The following is a 20,912-nucleotide window of genomic DNA, read 5'->3' as shown; positions in this document are numbered from 1 at the left end:
TGAACTTCTCAGTCTATATAGTCATACTAATAGGCCCAAACCAAGAAAGAGAACACATTTCTCTTAAACCAGCCCCAGAATGAAGACGCAAGTGCACTACCAGGAGGACATCAAGTCTCTACCACAGCCGTGTCCCTGCACCTTCTGCCTCACCAAACTGCCATTTGTCTTAACCTCCCAACAGATATTCTCACAGGCCTGGTCTGTATTATTTAAGAACATAAGATATGAAGGAAAGCATGTTGGCTTAGTCGACCCATTGTGCATATGGTCAAAAGTGTGCAGAGACGGACGGTGTAACTGTCCCCTCTCTTCTCCCTCCTCTTCTCCCAAGGAGGAGGTCAAGTGGTCTCGGAGAAGCCAGGGATGGAAGAAGTTCAGTAAGTAGCTCTGTTCCAGTCAAAAGGCCTGGACATTAGCATTCCACCTGTCCCACAGAGAGGGAAAAAGTCTTTTACAGGAAATCACTGGTGTTCAAGAGAATTCACCGTGTAGAGTCTGTAGTTTGTTTAAACTGGGCTTTCAGATGTTTTCCGGTGGGAGGGGAGTCGATTATTATGACATTATGTAATTTTTGGGAATATACCATCAGTAACTACTGAACTGTGCTGTATTTGAAAGTAGATCTTGTGTTGTTTTGGTAGCTATTGTGTGAGTACTAGGATGATATGTTTAATGCAAGAATAATTTTCACAGGACTGCTCAGAACCCTGTAGTTAGTCCCTACAGTGCCAATTGCTTAGTGGGAGCATGCTGTGTAAAGAGAGTCAATACAGTTTTAAAATAAAATGGAAAGAAGGGACAATTATAAAATTGATTCATACATGGAGGGAACTCAAACACCAAATCACTAACAAGGAAAACAGACTGGGAGATCAGTCCCTGGAAGGAGCCACAGATGACCACACGAGGGCACTACTCCGCCTCTGTTACGTCTCCTGGAGTTTTATTTTATAGCCTATGCCAGAAACTGGAAACAGACATCAAGAGGGCTCTGCTGCAGACAGTGCTTTGGATGCTGATACATTATTGCTGGGGTTTCAAAGAAAATGCAGAGGAGATACTGTTTAAAGCTCCCAGGTGGTGTCTGTCAGTTAGCCGCCAGTAAATGATTCAGTACCCTTGACCTATTCAGATGCTGAGCCATGGATTTGGTTTTGAGACGGTGCCTTGAATTGGACTTCACTGTGAGTTGGGGATGTGGTCAGAAGTGACCTAATGCTGCTTCCTTTCCCTAGTCCAGTTTCACTCTCTCTGTGGAGTAAATCTACAGAATGAAGCCCGTGAATGGCACATAATGCAGGACTCATTCCTCCTCAGCACTTGTTTCCCTGATTTTCCTGTCCTCTATTCCAGTCTGACTTTACTTTTGAAACCCTTTGGAGTTTGGCAGGACAAGTAGCCACTGCCTCCCTGTGATCTACTAACAAGGTATTTATTGATACAGCAAGAAAGCTAGAGATTTCATTTGACTCCATTCTTCCTTCATTATAGAACAAACACCTTATCATCCTGATTCTCCATTGCCTCGCAGTGCTTTACACAGGTGTAAACGACTGCACAAGCAGCAAGGGAGTGAAGAATCAGGGCTCAGGAAGGAACCAGCACAAATCTTTAGATGGAGAGAAACTCCTTGTGCTTTCCATAAGGTGGCGCTCATTCTCCATTTGATTGGGGAGCAGCCTGAGCTTTCTGCAGAGAAAGGAGCTACCTGAACAAGATGCAAAGATACTTTGCTTGAGCCTGGCGATGTGATCCTTTGTTTTTATGTGTTTATGATCCAGACATGTAAAAATAAAAATAAAAACACATGTGTACCCAGAGAGCAGCTCAGGACAAGAGACCAAGGCCCAGATCCTCAAAGATATGTAGGCCCTTAATTCCTATCCATTTCAATGGAAGTTAAGTGTCTAAATAACTTTAAGGATCTGTGTCTTCTGTAGGTTGCCATGCCCATGTGGTATTTCTTACAGATGGTAATGTTCTGTGCCAAGCTCCATGGAGCCACTAAATAATAGTCAAGAAAACATGTCTTGAAATCACAGTAGCACAATGGGAATTTTAACCCAAGCCACATGCCCTTCCCATCTGTTTACAGACTGGTATAATGGAAAAACAGAGACAGGCACTTTCACACCCCAGTGACTAAACTTAGGCACCTGAATCTATATTTAAGCCCCTACGCATGCTGCTTGATTTTCAAATGCCCTAAGCTCCCATGTCTCCTTCTGACAGGTGCTCAGCAGCTCTGTAAACCCTTTATTTAGGGGCCTAAATATAGATCTAGTTGACTAACTTTTAAGCATCCAGGTGTGGACATATTTGATCAGAAGCTTAACTGTGTAATAGAAGGAAACAAATCAGTGTCTGAACAACTCTGAGACAAGAAGCTCTTTGCACAGAGGTAAAGGGCTCCCTCTTTGCAGCTGCAAATTGACTTTCCCTTGGGCTCCCTGCACTCTGCTCATGTCCATTATAATCACCCTCTTTAATGCCCACTTCCCTAGAACAAGCTTGGCTCTCAAATGCCTAATGAAAAGGAGGAAAGCGAGATATGTAAAACAGCTCACACTGTTAAAACAAAAGCTTTGCAATGGCAGCTTGTGTTGCTGATTTCTAATTTACTGAAATACTCTCAGCAATAAAGTCTGTCAGTTACTTAAGGAACAGACCCCTTCATTAGGATCTACCACTGGATAATTGATAGTCAAAAACATAATGGATGTAATGGATGTCAAGGGAAACCACCAGGCAGTAATGTCTGCAATGATAGGATAATTGAACTTTTTTTTTAAATGCACCAATACTTAAAAAAAATTATTCTAACACACAAAGAGCAGAATGACATTTTATCTCTTAATTTGAATTGCATGGAATAGGCTGTTGCCACAGGTCCCCTGCTGAGGCAAAAAACCAGACATTGATCCAGCGATAATGTTCCCTCACAATGATTTCATTTTTATTAGGCCAGATGACTGATGTAGATGTAATCCTCTGATCTGATTCACGTTGCTGCAGCTACAGTGTATGGTGGCTCACTGTAGCGTTATAGACTGGCTGTAGAGACTAGGATCCAGATTCTTAGCTGGTGTAAATCGAGTTCCCTCGATTTCAAAGGAACTACCTTGATTTGCACCAACTGATTTCAGTGGAGCCGTGTCGACTTACACATGCTGCAGGTCTGGCCCTGGTCCACTTTAGGAAATGACCCCGACTGTAGCCAGTTGGAAGAAGAGCAGTGCAGCTATTCAAATAAAATTTTTGGAAAGAGGTGTTTATTAATAAAGTCCTATGTAGGGCCCTTTGATGACCCTCAGTACCACAGTATCTGAGAACGCCACAAACTTTAATATGTTTATCCTCACCACGCTCCTGTGAGGTAAATAAGTAGTACTATCCCCATTGTACAGTGTGGGAGCTGAAATACAGTGAGATTCAGGCCCAGATCCTCCAAGGTATTCAGGCTCCTATTGATTTCATACTAGCCACTCGGAGACCTGGCTGTCCTTGTCAGCCTGCAGGCAGTTCCCCTCCCCTACCCCCCAAAAAAGTCCAGTGTTACTCTTCTCTTGTTTACCACACAAGGTTTGAACACAGCACTTGGGTTATTTCAGTGGGAGCTAGGCTTCAAAATACTTTGGAGGATCTGGGCCTGAGTGAGTTGCCCAAGGTCACACATGAGATGAACAGGAAAATGAACTAAAGTTTCCAAGTCGCAGGCTAGCGCCCTAACCGCCCCTTCAGCTAATCGGAAAATTGGTTTTTGACTGGCTGAAGTTTCAGGTTTTAACTGTTTTCAGTGAGTAATAACCCTCCACCTAGAAACCTGATTGGCTGGCATAGATTTTATTATGATAATGTTTAGCATTTATGGAGAATTTTTCATGCTCAGAGTTGTGGACAAACATTAACTGAACTTCACAAGAGCCCTGTGAGCTAAGTCTATTGTAAGATCACTCAGTGACAAATGACAACAGAGGGGGCAGAACTGAATGAGTTGCTGAATGGCTCCAAAAGGGACTGCTCCTAATGACATCTAGTAAGACATTCCCACTAGAAATTGCTTATCTAGGGATGGATTTTCAAAAGATTACAGCACCCAGAAGTTCCCATTGCTCTCTATAGGGGGAGTACCCATTTTTCTTAGTGGGACCTGTTGGGTGGTGAGCAATTTTGAAAAAACCTTGACCTCTAATATTTAATGAATATTAGCTTTGGCTGATTAATGGGGCATGAAGAAGAGAGACAGTGTTAATAAATTATTCAGATTCCAGATGATGGTTTGGTGCATTATTCACTACTTATTTTTTTTACTTTTTGTCTTGAGGTTTAAAAAGTTTAGATCCTCCAATCAAGGAGAAGAAACAACATCTTGGGACTTGGATTGCCAACTCCCATTGGCCATCCTATCCCACAAATTGCAAAAAGTGGAAGCTGAATAGTTCATGAACACCACTCAGAATGAAAGTTGTTCTCAAATCTGTTTGCCAAACTCCTACAAATAAGAGACAAATTTACAGAGATCACAAATGATGCCAAGAGCTGAAAAACAGGGCTACATTTATCAGACCATGCACTCATAATCTATCTGGCCATCTCTATTTTAATACACACAAGACTCAGATAGGTAACACATAAAGACCAACTGGAGCAGAAACCTCTGGAAGGGAAAGCTCCTTTGAAATATCTCTGATGTTCCCAGAAAACTGAATACGCACCTAAAATTGCCAAGATTTTGCAGATAACATTTTTTTTTTCATCACTGTGTTAAAGACTTTGGCATTCATTTCTGGCAGCAACATCTGAACAGAGTTCTTTCTATCAGCTTACATCAGCCATTAGCTGCATTTTGTATGTATGCAAACAAGTACCAGGTACCATGCCTTCTTACATAAAAGCATTTGTCCTAACTCTGCTTTGACATTGATTTCCGTGTTCTTTCAATCCTTTTTGGCAGAGCTGCTGTCACAGTCTCTCACTAAACGTCAACTCAGCACCTTCTGCTGCTCTTATCATTGACATCTGCAGGTTCTGAGACGGGGTGACAATAGAACAGCAAGTGACAAACCAAGTACCATGGGACAAGAAGAAAGGGCACGTTACTCACAGGCAAGTTGGAGAGTTTTTCCAGATGGGATTTCACTGGTCTATAATAAATGTTCCAGTCGTAAAAGGGGGGAGTCTCCATGCTTAAAGAAACACAGGAATAAACAGTGACGAAAGCAAAAAGAGAAAGAAAAACGGAGCTCTTTGGTGCAAATTAAAAAACAATACTGCATGTAACACACCGTTGCTCCTTCTTAGCTAGGTGGCATGAACAGACTCTGCTTCTAGAAAACTGGTTGTTGCATAGGTGTGTGTCCATGTAGTGGCAGCTATTTGAATCCTGTTTTATTTTTTAAAAAAATAATTAAATGTTCTGACCTGAGAGCCTGAAGCCTTCTGTCTTCGGAGAAGGTACTTTATGAGAACAGCGCAGCCCTCACTTCCCACTGCAGCCTGCCAATAGGCTCAACCCTGAATTGGAGGGGCCATTTCAAGGCTCCAGAGTCAGAGCTGGTTGGAAAATGGCAATTATTTTTCCACAGGAAATTTCCATTTTTTAAAAATTTTGTCCAAATTTCAAATGAATATATATATATTTTTAACGACCTCCCACCCCAACTGAAGACATTTTTCCCATTCAATTTTTGGTCTCCAAAAACTGGTTTTGGTTAAACAAAATTGATGAAAACTTTCAAGTTTTTTGGCCAAAAATTCAGAATTTCGTTTAAAATGAAAATTTTCCACAAAATGTTTCATTTTTGATGAAATGCCATTTTTGGTCAAAATTATTTTTCAATTAAAAATGTTTTGACCAGCGCTAGTCAGTGGACCATTTTCTCTGTGCCTGGTTAGTTCTTGGAAGCTAAGTAAGGCTTTGTCTTCCCAGCTAACAAAGGTATGTTTTTATGTTGGGGTAACTAACGCATGTGAACAATCCTGAGGTAAAAACACAGTGATGACAAGTTTATCATAGGGCAAATTAGGCAAGGTGAACCATGAGTGAGGGGATAGTGCTGACCTCACTTAGTTTACCTCACAGTAAACATGTAATCACTGTGTTTTTACCTCAGGATTGTTCACATGCATCAATTACCCCCAACATAAAAACACACCTTTGTTAGCAGTGAAGACAGGGCCTAACGCTAGCTGTGACATGGAGACCTGCCTAAGAGAAAGTGACCAGAGCTTGCCAAGCTCATTTTATGCAGACCAGGGAATGGACAGATGGTAGCACTTTGTTCTAGTCTGCACCTAGGTTTTGTACCAGTGTAACTATTTTGGATAGAGATGTGATGATTTTTTTTTTTTTTACCCATATTGGCTATGTCTACATGATGAGCTCAGGCAGTGATCCCCAGCTTGCACAGACAAACTCACGCTAAACATAGTAGCATAGGTGTGGTAGCAGGGGCAGCTTTAGCATGTGCTAACAGCCCTGGAGTTCAGGTGGGTTTGTACTCAGGGAGGCGACCACAGTACCGCCATTGCCCATACTACCGCAGCTAGCTCAAACGAGAGCTAGCACAAGTATGCCTATGGCAGCTGGGAATCACACCTCTAGCTCCTAGTGTTGACGGAGCCACAGTTATAGTACAACCCCTAGAGTGGATGCAGTTATACTGGTATAAATGTGCCTTCTATGTAGCATTTCCCCGGTCCCATACAGGAATATTGACGTAGTTAGAGAAGTACAACTCTTGTGCAAAGACGTGGCCAAGGTCTAGTGTATAACCACTGAGTCAAGCTTGATTTAAGTTACTGATTTAGATAGCTACCTATAGAATATCCCATAATTCTGTGGTTAGTGCACTTGCCTGGGATGCCAAAGACCAAGATTCAATTCCCCCCCTCTCTGCTAGAGGGGGAGAAAGGATTTGACCAGGGGGTTCCCCACCTCCCAGAAGAATCCTCTTACCACTGAGCTATGGGATAGTCTGATGTGGCAGTCCCTCAATCTCTCTTGTTGAAGCTGTTCCACTGTGAATAACGCATAAAAGAGTAGGGGGAGCAGACTCAGGGTCTTCCACCTCTCGGGTGTGTGCCCTAAGCACTGGACTATAGAATCATTCACATTCTCTCTCCCTCTGTCTCAGGCCCAGTGACACAGAGGAAGTCATTGGGTGAGAGAGACACTGTAGTCCAGTAAAAAGAAAAGGAGGACTTGTGGCACCTTAGAGACTAACAAATTTATTTGAGCATAAGCTTTCGTGAGCTACAGCTCACTTCATCGGATGCTCCGATGAAGTGAGCTGTAGCTCACGAGAAAGCTTATGCTCAGATAAATTTGTTAGTCTCTAAGGTGCCACAAGTCCTCCTTTTCTTTTTGCAGATACAGACTAACACAGCTACTACTCTGAAACTGTAGTCCAGTGCTTTCATTATTTATCCCTAGTGGAACAGCTTCAGCAGGAGAGATTGAGGGCATCCCCCATCAGAATATCCCAAAGCTCACTCTCCTGAGAAGGGTTCAAATAATTTCTCCCTCTTGGGCAGAGAAGGGGGAATTGACCCTGGGTCTCCCGCATCCCAGTTGAGTGCTCTAACCACTGGGATAAAAGTTATAACCCACCTGACTCCAGGAGGCATTCAAAGATGTCCGACTCTCCACATTCATTGTATAGGGAGCCTGGATGCCTAACTCGGCTTTGTGGATTGCCGTGCTGTTAGGCACTATGATGCTCAGTGTTGCAACGCCAAAGTCCCTTTGTGGATCCCCCCCCCCCCCCACACACACAGCTAGAAACAAACAACTAAGGCAGTGGGCTTATACTGTCAGAGCCCAAATGCAAAACTTTGCTTCATTAAATTGAATCACCTTGCCACTAAATTCAGGTGAAGCCCTTGAAGATGGGAAAGTCACTGACATAGAAATGACTGAAAAGGTTCTAGAGATGCCATAGGAAATTACAGGCCAATAAGGTTCAATGTCATCTGTGGGGGAAGTGTTAGATAGCATTTAAGGGATCAAATGTGAAAGCACAGTAAGGAGGGCCGATGTCGTTTGGGGGAAGGAAGGCTGTGTGGCTAATTTGATGGAGCAAGAGCAGTCCGAGTGAGCAAAACGGGCATCGCCTATTTAGATGTGGAGAGAACACTGGACAAGGCTCCACAGAGAAGGTTAATGATCAAGGTGGGGAGTCCCAGAAAAAATGAATGGCTTAATGCACGGGAAATTGGCCAAAAGAAAAGGAACAACTGGGAAGGTATTAATGGAACCTTTATATGTCAGAAGGAGATTGTTACCATGGTTCCTGTAATGGACCAACACAGCCAGCTCACCTGGCACAGAACAAAACCCTGCAGGGTTAGATTGTGAGTGACTGAGCTCCCGAGGACAGGGAGCAGTCATTTTAGATCTGAAGCACCATGACTCCCCGTCCCTGGCCTTGTATAAACATGGCTCTCAACAGTTTCATGCACAGCTGTTGGATTTTTGCATTTGTTTTGTACTGTCTTTCCCTCATTGTTCTGTTCTAATAGATTTTTTTAAAGCGCTTTTCAGAACTAACAGAAGTACAAACAAAGGCAACTGCACACAAGTGATAGGGGGCTAGATCCTGTTCCCAGTCACTTCCGTGATCATTTTGCCACTGACTTCAAATGGAACAGATTGAAGGCTGTCAGGTGGTAAGACTGGCTAAACACGCCTAGACTGTCAGCGGTGCAGAGTGTGTGCATCTCAGTGGGACTTGAGGCTGAGATTTTTCCCAGAGCTGCCTAAGTGATACAGAGCCCCAGTCTCCTACTCAGTGTTGATGGTGCTGGCTGTTATTTTTAATGCCTGGATAGTTTCATGTTAAGGGTACGTCAACGGGGTGTGGGCAGGAGACATTTGAAATGATGTTCATTTTATTATCATGGAACCTGATTTTCATAAACTCAAGCTAATCAAACTGGTACACAAATGTAGGTGCCAATGCATGTCTAATTTGCACACGCAGTTACTAAGGCTTAGCCTAAGGCAGGTGGCCATTGACTAAATTGGGCTACTTGCAACTGTTCGCTTTGTGCACATACTGCAATTGCATGCATAAATTAGGCACATAAATGCATGTATTCCAGGATATTTCACTTACTAGGACAAAGAACTACTCTGTGTTGCTCTTTGAGCCCATGATCTAGCTGCAGAGCCATATTCTTGAGACATTATGATACAAATAGTGGACCTTCTGAGCTCTATACATACCTATAGGCGAACATTTTCAAAAGCAATGGGATGCCCAACATAAGTCACTGTGAAGAGAATGTTGTAAACTGGAGAGGGTTCAGAGAAGAGTCACAAGAATGATTAAAGGATTAGAAAACTTGCCTTATAGTGACAGACTCAAAGTGTTCAATCTATTTAGCTTAACAAAGAGAATGGTAAGGTGTCACTTGATTACAGTCTGTAAGTATCTACATGGGGAAAAATATTTAATAATGGGCTTTTCAATCTAGCAGAGAAAGGCATAACACAATCCAGTGGCTGGAAGTTGAACCTAGATGAATTCAGACTGGAAATAAGGCATAGATATTTAACAGTGAGGGTAATTAACCACTGGAACAATTTACTAAGGGTCGTGGTGGATTCTCCATCACTGACATTTTTTAAATCAAGTTTGGATGTTTTGCTAAAAGCTCTGCTGTAGGAATTATTTTGGGGCAGTTCTATGAGCTGTGTTATATAGGAGGTCAGACTAGATGATCACAATGGTTCTTTCTGCCTTGGAATCTATAAATCAATACGAGAGGCCTGATTCTCAGAGAATGGGTGCTCAGCACTTTCTGAAAATCAGGCCCATTTTAAGGCATCTCAGTTAATCAACCCAAAATTGATACCACTAAAATCACTAGTTAATAAAGAAAATCTTGGCCAGAAAGCTCATGCAATAACAAACAATATGATGGACATCAACAGGCTAGTAAAAAGGCAAGGGAGACAGACCCCCCCTCCACATTTGTGCCTGTGACCGGCAACGAAGGGAGCTAGCTGAGAAAGTGAGATCGGTCAGAATTTAGCATCCACTGGCAGGATTGCAAATATTTGCAAGTTAAGTTGCACAACTGAAGAATCCTCCCCCACCCCAGCAATTGAACTTAAAACATTTTCAAGCACATGGAATGAGTCACGAATAAGGGGTTAGAACTTGGTATCTGAATGTAATCTCCAAAAACCCGAATCAAAAACTGTCTAACTGGAAAGAAATGCAAGATAATTGCTTTCTTAGGGAATTCTCCAAGATGCAGCATGGTCTTTATCAGATCACATTATTATCTACATACAAAAGGCATCAGCAGGTCATAATGCAATTGTTGGGATAGCCACCTGAACCCGAGCTTTAATGCCAGGGCAACTTTTGTTAGAAGAAGAAAATAAAAGGGTGTGTGCATGTACGCTTGGGTTTTGTGGTAAACAGAATTGCTAGTGCTTGATGTAGTTTAGGATTTCTATTAAATAGTCTGGTTTCAGAGTAACAGCCGTGTTAGTCTGTATTTGCAAAAAGAAAAGGAGTACTTGTGGCACCTTAGAGACTAACCAATTTATTTGAGCATAAGCTTTCGTAAATAAATTGGTTAGTCTCTAAGGTGCCACAAGTACTCCTTTTCTTTTTATTAAATAGTCAGCACTGCCTGTCCAAACTTGCTATCCTTTTATCAAATCCAACATCCCATTGTAATGTCTATTGCTAAGCTGATATCATTAGAAACTGCTGGAAAGTTACAAACATGAAATGCTGTGGCTACTTGTAAAAGATGTCCAGGGATTTCTCTTCCTGCCCACTTGACATTTGACTGAATCTCTTACTTCCATCTTAATACAAAGCATGCTGTAACGTACCTCACCCTGTCTCTGGGAGAAGGCAAAAATCCTCCCTTAAATACAAAACCAGAGCATCTTAATGATGATTTTTGTTGGCTTTATACATGTTTTTTTTTTTTAGCAAAGCCTTTGATTGTAGAAATAACATGCAGATCAATTGATGACTTTATGCAAAATGATAGTAATATGGCAGGGTTTTAGGAAGGGTTGAATTGAGCTGGTACACAATGGTGCACTATACTAGCCCTTCAGCAATGTCCTTATCAACTGCTGCAGACTAAGCTTTCATATATATATATAAAAAGAGAGAGAGAGATGTATGTGAGTGTGTGTGTGTATGACTTGATTTTCAAAACTGTTGTGAGAACACACAGCTCCCGCAGAGGTTAATGGACATTAAGTTTATGCTTCTAGTGTTGTGGAGATAAACTTCAGCATTGCACTCGATGCAATATCATTGTACTGAGTCTCTAACTAGACACACTGAAACAATGGTTCGGAGAGGTGTGAACTGCTCCCATTCAACTCAACCGGAGGATGAATCTGAAGTCTGCCCATAGCCACTCAAATGTCCATGTTAACTGTTTCAATGATGATCAATTCAGCAGAAACATCTGGGGACTGTGGTTGTGGGTGCAGATTTGATGGTGTGCCACCACTTTTATCAACGGTCTTAAGCAACAGAAGAACCACAGATGCCTGCCATCTCAGCTTCTTTTTGGCCTTCTGCAAGTTCCTGCATATGACAAAACCCATTCTTGCAGAACTACCCTTTATGGATGGCTTCCAGACAGTCATTGTTCGATTTATTTTTACAGCATAACCAGCTGCTCATCTTCTTATGCTCCTCTGATTAAAGCTTTCAAAAATGTGAAAAGATTTTCTTGCTGGGTTCTGTTTTATTTTATTTGTGATGAACCTTTCAGACCTCTTCCTCCTCCACATTTTGTCTTTTTTCTACATTCCCCCTTTTCATCTATTATCATCACATTGTTTTAGTTCTCCAAGCCCATCTCAAGGTCCCTCCAGGATGGTAAGGCCAGATCCTCAGCTGGTATAAATCAGGATAGTCTACTGAGTGATGTCAATTTACATCAGATCAAGAACTGACCCCTAGTGAACATGGTGATAAAATCACTCACCTCTCTATCTGTAGAGAGCAAAAGCTGGTGCTATTTGTCGCCGTATTTGGCTCTTCAAAATGCAAACCAAACCAAAAAATTAAAAATATTATGCACACTGAGAATGGCTGGTTTTTATATCCAGGGTTTGATAAGATCTCTTTGAAGAAAGGGATAATTTACAAGAGGCAGCATGTCCTCTGTTCTACCAAGGATAGAGTCTATGTAGCTTCATTCAGTCTGAGCAGGCTGCAGGTTTAACTGTATTAGAAGTGAGGCAATTAGATCATCAAGGACATTTTAATTGACAGGGCTGTGTCTTCCCCTCTTTCTTTGTATAATACATTTTGCTTGCTGACCTCCATGAGCCACAGAACAGCACAGGCAGAGGTACAGCCTATAAATCCCACCTTCTTTGTGACTTGCTGGTCCTTGTAAGTCATTTTTAAACGGATTCAAGGTCTGTTGTAGTTACTATACTACAGGCTCCCTCTGCCTCTGGAGAAACTGTACTGAAGTGACTAATGGAGCAGTTGGTCACCTTGGAATAACTCTGCTGATTTCCTTATCCGTACATGAGCTGCACCTGCAGCCATCCTTCTTCTTTCATAACCACTAGGCGGTCAGCATGGAGTGCTGGGGTTTACACTGCTGGTATGTTTGTCTTTGACAAGTCATGCAAGAACACTGTACAAAGGAAGAGAATTCCTCACACCTCATGCACAAAGGAAGAGAATTCCTCACACCTCAACCACTGATATTTCACACCAATAATTTGCAGCATGCCCGGTTGTCCCCCAGTTAAGGGTCATAGAATCTCAGGGTTGGAAGGGCCCTCAGGAGGTCGTCTAGTCCAACCCCCTGCTCAAACCAGGGCCAATCCCCAATTTTTGCCCCAGATCCCTAAATGACACCCTCAAGGATTGAACTCACAATCCTAGGTTTAGCAGGCCAATGCTCAAACCACTGAGCTATCCCTCCCCATCTTTTGGATTGTGTTCAAATGTCATAAATCTGTGAGCCAAACTATGATTAACTGTCCAAAAAATGCATGGATCTGAAGTCCCAGGGAAATGTCACAATACAGGTTAGTTTTAATCCATTTCCTGTTCCATGGAGTAGCAAAGTCTTTCAGTACAGAGGGAGGTCAGTATAGGTGAGTATTTCAGAAGGACCTCTTTGGACAGTGATCTCCCTTTTTATCCTGTTGACTCAGATCTCCACAGTGACTCCATCCTTCCCTTAGCAGGGTTGGGCTGCATGAACTTTTTTTGTGTCTAACTCTTATGATCCTATCCAGGCACAGAAGTATTTACATGGAGATTTCATTATATATGGCACAAAAGGGTTGAGACATTAACTTCAATTTCACCATCCCCTCCTTCCCAATCTCCAACCCCCTTCCAAGTCTCCCTTCCCTTCCTGTCTTTCACTAGGCCATACCTAACATACCCTCATACAAACCAAAACATCAAAGTCAAAATCACAGAACTAACATCATTTGCTGTCATCACCTTCCTCTGCTGCATGGTGTGTGGGGTCACTTGCCGGGATTACTTGGGCCTATCTCACTTAATCAATTCCTTGCTATTGCAGGGGTCTCGGGCACTGGTGTACCTCTGTCTTGCCTATTCTCTGCCTGTGGCACATAGCAGTCTATTCTCCAGTGGGCTATAATACTTCGCTCTAATTTTGGTTCTTGGGTTTAGTGTGTGGGCACTGGGTGGTGGTGGTGGTTTGTGATCACATGCGTGGAGATCCCTTTTGGCCTTGAACTCCATGACGACAACTCTATCACACTGTTCGCTTTGCTTGTGGATTTTACCCCTTCTCCCTACGCTGTTTGTCAAATCTAATTACTCTGTAAACTCTTTGGGGCAGGGATTGTCTCTTACTCTTTACTCTTGCAAAATGCCCCTGCTCTGGGATTTTGACAAATAATGACCTCCGCCTACAGCATTTATGAATTAATAACTATACAGGTTCAATAGCCTAAAAGCCCATAAACCCCTCCCAGTAAATGCCTTACATTTGGTTACTTGCCATTACCAAAAGTAGAATATTCACTGGTAAATATCTGATCAGCAATACTTCCACTGTCAATCCCATTCCTCTCCACTATTACTGTGGACTACTTTTTCTTCTATAAAAACACTAGCCAGCTAGTGGGAGGTGATTAAGAGCAGTGTGATTAGCGCATTGCTCAGCAGTGCTCGAATAAGTCACTTCCACCATAGCAGGAGAGGTCTTTGTATATGTTCCCGAACCTGGGCTTCTCACTGCAACACAATCCACAGCCATTGCGCTAGTACCAAGATGTGTTTGAAATGTAACAAAAGAAAGGAGTATCCAGGTGATTGTCTCTATTGTGACTTTAAACTTTCAGTTGATTATAGTTATCATTTAAAACAAACCCATAAAGATTAATTAAAAACCAACCTAAAGGATCTTCTTATCTGCCTCTCTTTACCAGTCCACGTCTTCCAGGACTTGTCTCCAATTCTCACACACTTTAAACCTGCTCAGCTTGCAAATATCTGGTAGGTTCCCCCCCAGCAGACTCAATATGTCAAGGAGGAATTTGAAAATGTCTTGCTCATGAATGAAAACATTTTGATAACTCACTCATGGATTCACTATTCATCACCCATCAAGTTCTTTACTCATCACTGGTAGATAAAATTTCCCATAGGAGCTCATTATGTATCTTCCGGATTTTACACCATGAAACATTTTGGAGCTGCTCTTTAATCCCAGCTGGTAAAATACAGATTCCCCTCCTCTCCCCCTGCCTTACTTCCCCCTCCTCTGCATTAATTTTGAAACAGCATAATTAGAAAGAGCTTTTATGGACACAAAACCCAATGTCTGTGACCTTGGAGATAACTTTAAAGATTGAGTGTTATATGAACTAAATGTGCACCAACGGGACATTGAAGGATGCACTTACTTGAGTGAAAGGTTAAAACCAGGAGCTCTTCTTTCATTACCTGTCAGATCAAACAAAGAATCATTACTATTTCTGTGTCATAGTCACACTTCACATTTTACAGGTCAAATGTATAAAACTAGAGGACAGGGAATCTTATTTCCCCCCCACTTCTTTAAACACTGCACATCTCCAACACATTGATATGTTTTCTTAATTGTTTCTTTCAATCTGGGTTTCTCTTGGCTAATGCACTGTCAATGAAAAACAAATCACTACAACAGGATGTTTCCAAAGATGGTATATGATGCATGGCAAGCCAGCTCAGCTTGCTGCATGCTATACAGAAAACAATAAATATTGTTTAAAAAAATCAACGCAAGTGATTTAATTTGATGACATTTTGCACGTACTTGCTGTATTGCCACACACAGAGTTCACTTTAATCAGAAACTGCCATTAAATAATGTGCTTTAATGTGAACTTTGTATAATAATTAAACAAGCACCTCTCATCGTTTGGGAAGAGGAAAAAGGTTAAATATATTTATCATTGGGTTGAGCAAGCAAAGCTGCTACAGTATCTCACGATCTAATATAATTCTAGAATTCATGATTCACTGGTGACTTCTACCCACAAATTATTAAACCTCTTGCTGCCATTGTAACATCTCACTCAGCATCAGCAATTCTTAAATCCCACTGTCAGTGTTCACACTTGTGGACTTGAGGAAGCTGTAGCATGGTCAAGACAGGCTATTTGATACCTCCATTCTCTACGCAATCTTTAAGCATCTGGAGGTAGAGCACAAAACAGCTCATTGAGGGACCAAACCTTATCTACAAGCTGAGTCAATGTAAAAAAGAAATCTGTGATTACAGCATCTTCATCACTATGCTTTTCCACATTTGTCCTAGGAATAATCCATGATTGCTTTCCAGAGCTTGCTTTGTCTCAGGATGTGCTACTATGAATGGGAGGCATTAAAGGTTCTAAGCGCCAAACTATTCTAGAGTTTAAAACCTGCAGAGCTCTAGAATGGTGTTATGTATATAACTGATTATTTGATTCGCTGGCTGAACCAAAAAATTGAAAATAAAATTTAGTTTTGGGTTGAACAAAACATTTTGTTTGAGTTTTTTTTAAAACCTTTTATTAAAAAGTACAACTGAGGTAAAATGTGAAACAAAAAGTCATTTCAAACTGATTTTTTCAGAATTTTGTCAGGTGTTTTTGGGGCGGTTTTTTTTGGTCAGCAAATTCAACACACATTCGTGAATCTGTATTTTTTTGTCTGAAAAAAGCGTCTGCTGAAAATTTGTGCCCACACAGCAACAACTGGTCTTGTCTCTTGTCATTTATTTCTGATGAAATGTGCCAGAGTAGAGACTCTAGAAATTGATGCCACTTTCAGAGTTACATGGGACAGATTTCAATTAGAAACATCTTTCCACACATATCATGGGCCAAAATTTGCGCAACTAGGAATCTAACGTTAGTGTCTTCAATTCACATTGAGATGCCTGCCCGATTTTCAAAAGTGCTGAGCACCCAACAGTCGCCTCAGGGTAAACAGCACTTTTGAAAACTAGGCAGGTGTCTTACCAGAGATTAGGAGCTTAATTTTAGACTCCTAGTTTTGCAAATCTTGGCACACTGTAAGTCTATACAGCTAAATGTATACTGGCCGCTTGTTTACTCTCTCAGTTTTCTAATACCGAACGTAGTATGGGTAAGTTTCTAGTGGGACATATATATTAATCTATTTACTTATTCCATTACCCCAAACATATTTATTTATAACTAGTAGTGGGTTAAATATAGTTTCTGCAGAGCATGTTCTGTGGAACAGTGCAATTATGATCAATACATCTGGTGGCACAGAATGTTTTTAGTTCACCTTAGCTGTGGCTTGTGGTGCTGCATGAAGAGAGCAGGTGACAGAAGAGATGCAAAGCTGAGAACAGCAAGAATACTAGCTACACTGAATCGCACCAGCAACTCTGTTACATTGAAAGTACATATTTACCTCAGCAGTGTGATAAAGCACTGAGGGTGGTCCAGCAGAATAGAAAAATTACCTTGGAAAAGCTCCTTACCAATTTCAATACAAATATTTAATTCTTATCAGGATCCTATTTATTTTCCTCCTGTTTTGTAATTATTTTTCAATAAAAAAGCAAAAACAGGTGGTGCTGGTAACAGGGTACTCTTCTTGCAAGCGTAATGCAACTAGTAGTTTAACAGTACTTGGGGACAATATATTTGGCAAGACAAATATTTGCCTCTCATCAGGGCTGTCTTCATTACTGTAACCATTGTGTAACGTTATCAAATCATATCCATTTAGCAGTAGTTGCACAATAAATTATGGTTGTGCGAGAGTGGTGTCTACACTGCAGACCTCTGTTGGTATAACTACATCACTCAGGGGTGTGAAAAATCCATATATCGACCTAATCCCCTGTGTAGACAGCACTACGTCAGCGGGAGAAGCTCTCCCATCAACTTAGCCGCCCCAGAGGCTAAGTGCTAGAGTGGCACAGCTGCACCAGATGACACAAAGACAAGCCCTATGTTCTGGAGATATAAGTCTCGAAAGAAATAGTAGTTTAAAACAAAAGTTGCTAGATGGGTTCCTCCCCTACCACCCCGGCCAAGAGATCAAACTGTTGAACTATGGATCAACATGGTGTCAAGCTGTTGAGTGTTACCCAAGATAACGCAAGGCACTTGCCAAATCTGTGGACGTCCCAAATTGGGAATGGTATTTTTGAAAATGTACATTTTACACTGCACATGTGCTAAGGGAGGACCATGGCTAGAATTTCCATTCCCACCATTTTATATGCTTTAAAGCTCAACTCTTGTAAGTGCTCTAAGATCCAAATGATTAATTGGATCGCTTTGAAATGTGGTGTGCCTCATGGCTGTGCGGGATAGCTTTAGTGATCCAAATTTGGGGTGCAAGGGGTACTTAAATAACAGCTCCCCCTGTCATGGGGTCCCTCTGCTGCCTTGTACTGTTAAATGGAGAGGTATTTACCAATGACTGGACGAATCACAGATCTTGATTGCTATGAACTCACCCTGCCTTTAATATATTTAAAGATAAACTAATCACAAGCCCTCACCTAAGAAAGACAAAAGGAGTTTTGAACTGAGTTGCTGGAGTTTGTTACAACTTGTGAGTCAAGGGTAGCAATTTTAGTTTGGGGGAATGTAATCAAAGTATTTAGGTTAAAAATTAGACCTGTGAATGCTTTCTGGAACAGAAGAGACATTGAGGGTGGAGGAGTGGGGGGCTGGGAGGAGAGAGGACTGCAAAATGATGAGGCTTATGAGTAGAGGATAAATGGGGGTAGGTGGGTGGTAGGAGGGGGACAAGAAGCTGGGGCTTCAGGTAAGAGAGGCAAGGAACTCTGCAGGTGTCAGTGCACCCCAATGCCCTTGCACCCTCAGCTCTGCCAGGGCACCCGAAGCCTGCCTGCACCCCAAAGCTCTGCCAGTGCACCTCAACTCTGCATCCACAGCTCTACCACGAGTGAATACCCCACCATGGCTGTTTCTAATCTGAATCTTCATACACCTGTGCAATAGAGATTTAGTAACTCATATTCCTTGCTCCAACACGGTCAAAATGGTCTCAAATGGTCATTTTTTAGTCAGTCTAGTCCATGGCACCCACTAAGTTTTTGGAGGAGCCAAATTCTGAGCAGTATTTAACAACACATTCACTTCTTCACCTGCATAGATGTGCAGTCTGGAAGGATTACAGAACGCGTGCAACCATTAAGAAAAATATCAAGATGGTTACTTTATGCCTTCCTGGGTAGTTCAAATCTTTGTATACCTGTGCAATAAAGATTTAAACAAACTCAAGTTGATTGCTACACATTGTCTATGTTATAATATAACCTATTTTTATTTTTACTGTGAGCATAACAGAATAGTCAGCAGCCAATCTAACCAAAATTGTTGTATTGCGTGGAGCAGAAGCCAGGGACAAAGGACTGTGCACCTGCCTGTGTACATTTCAGCCACTGTAGGGTTGATAAAGGGGTGTGCGTGTGTTAAACAGGGCATAGCGGAAGGAGGGCAGAGTTAAGAGAGCAACTCTACCTCTATATTTTCTGTTTTCTGGAAATTTGTATTTTGCTCAACCCAGTATTCTGCCAGGGAACAATATACGACCGAGTACTCTCAACTCTGCATTAGTAATTATTGTGCCATTGAATTAGGAATCTATTTGGTGAAGAACATTGCCATGGTAACATTCCAGGTAAAAAGAGTTCCTTTGACATGTTATAAGCCAAGTAATGGTAAGATGACAGACAGCAATAAAATGGATTTAAAAACAACTGAACAAGATGTAGCAAACAGTAATTCAATCATCAGCTCTTCAAGCTTCTATTCGCTGCACAAATTGCATGCGCTAAAACATCAAGGTCTGCTTCAGGGGGTCAAACACTCACATCAGGTATTTGCATATGGAGGAAGAGTAGGAAAAATTAAAGGGTGAACGAGAAGGAGATAGAATAGGAGGTGGCGCCCTTTTGCAAGTACATAGGACCTCCCTGAGTGTCCCAAAAGAGGTTAGTAAAGGCAGGATTATCCACATTTAAAACATAAGATAAGTGACTTAAATCACACAGCAACCCCATTAGGAATAGAACCCATCCACTCAACTCCCAGACCCCTGTTCTAATCTCTAGTCCACACCAGGAATTAAAAACACCAAAGTCAAAACTCATGGGAGGGGGCGCAATGGTAATAGTTTCAGTTTTTGTAATTAATTTTTCCAGTAGGAAAGCTTTGAAGGGAGGAAGGAGGTGAAGTCAATGAGATACCCAAATACAAGCAGGAAAAATCAAATTCAGAGGGAGGTGCCAAGAAATATAAACTGTGGAATCTCATGAAATAGACAGCAGCCACAGCACGGTTCAATGGCTAGGACAGAAAAATGGTGTTCTACCCCTGCCTCTGTCCTGGCTGAGTCACCAGCTTGGTCAAGTCACTTCACTTCTCTGTGCTTCATTTTCCCCATCTATAAAAGGCAGCAACACTTAACCTTTGTAATAAAATCTATTCATGAGAAGTGCTATGCAAGAGCTAAGTATTATCATGAAGGACAATAATATGTCAAGAGGCAAGTTTATGTACTATCACCGTATCAAGCTCCATAGAACAATTAGCTTTGGAACAGGTGAGCTGCGTCTCCATTACTTGAGAGTGGCACTGGAGCTGAATTCTGATTAACAGCAGTATTTCTTTAAAAATTGCACGTATCTTTCAGCTAAATAAACTACATAGAGTTTGCAACTGCAGATATTCTTGCAAGACAGAGGTTTCCCAAGCTTAACGGATTACACAACACACAGACCACCAGCTCAGCCAGGAGAACAGTTGTGAGAGTTAAAAGGGACTGTTTTGTCTTCCATTTTCTTGCTTTACTTTCATATTTATTTCATGTTAAATAAAATCCCATCCCATTTTGTACCATTGCTTATAGATATGCCTGCACAAGAAGCAAACAGCACAACTGCTGTACAGCAGGGTTTGCTTTTTGGGTGTGTGTGTCAGTTTTGGGGGGTTTTTTGGTAGCACAAGGAAGGCTGACACTTCCTTGCCATTTCATATACTGACTCAGAGAGCTAAAATTGTTCTAGTGGCTGCCGTAGCCGACATTCGTTTCCCCCTGCATAAGCTTAGGCTGGAAAGTAATCCCTACACATTATTAGATTGGGAAAGAAGATACATGTTGCTTCACGTAAGTTATCACCTCCCTAGTGTGTTGTCAGTTTAACACGAAGAAACTTACACTGTTCCTTTTAGCTTAAATCCTGTAGCACATCTATGAGTAAATGTATGGCTAAATGCGTAGGAAGTCAAGAGACAGGAAAGAAGTGCCAGGTAGAATTAAATTCAATAATAAATCTACCTTAAAAATGCTTTAGATAAAAGTTTGTTGGGTTTGCTGTAAAACTACAATTGCAAGCTTTGAAAATCAGGAGAC

Source organism: Natator depressus, chromosome 13, assembly GCF_965152275.1.
Source record: "Natator depressus isolate rNatDep1 chromosome 13, rNatDep2.hap1, whole genome shotgun sequence".
NCBI classification, from domain to species: domain Eukaryota; kingdom Metazoa; phylum Chordata; order Testudines; family Cheloniidae; genus Natator; species Natator depressus.
This window is presented reverse-complemented; position numbering follows the sequence as displayed.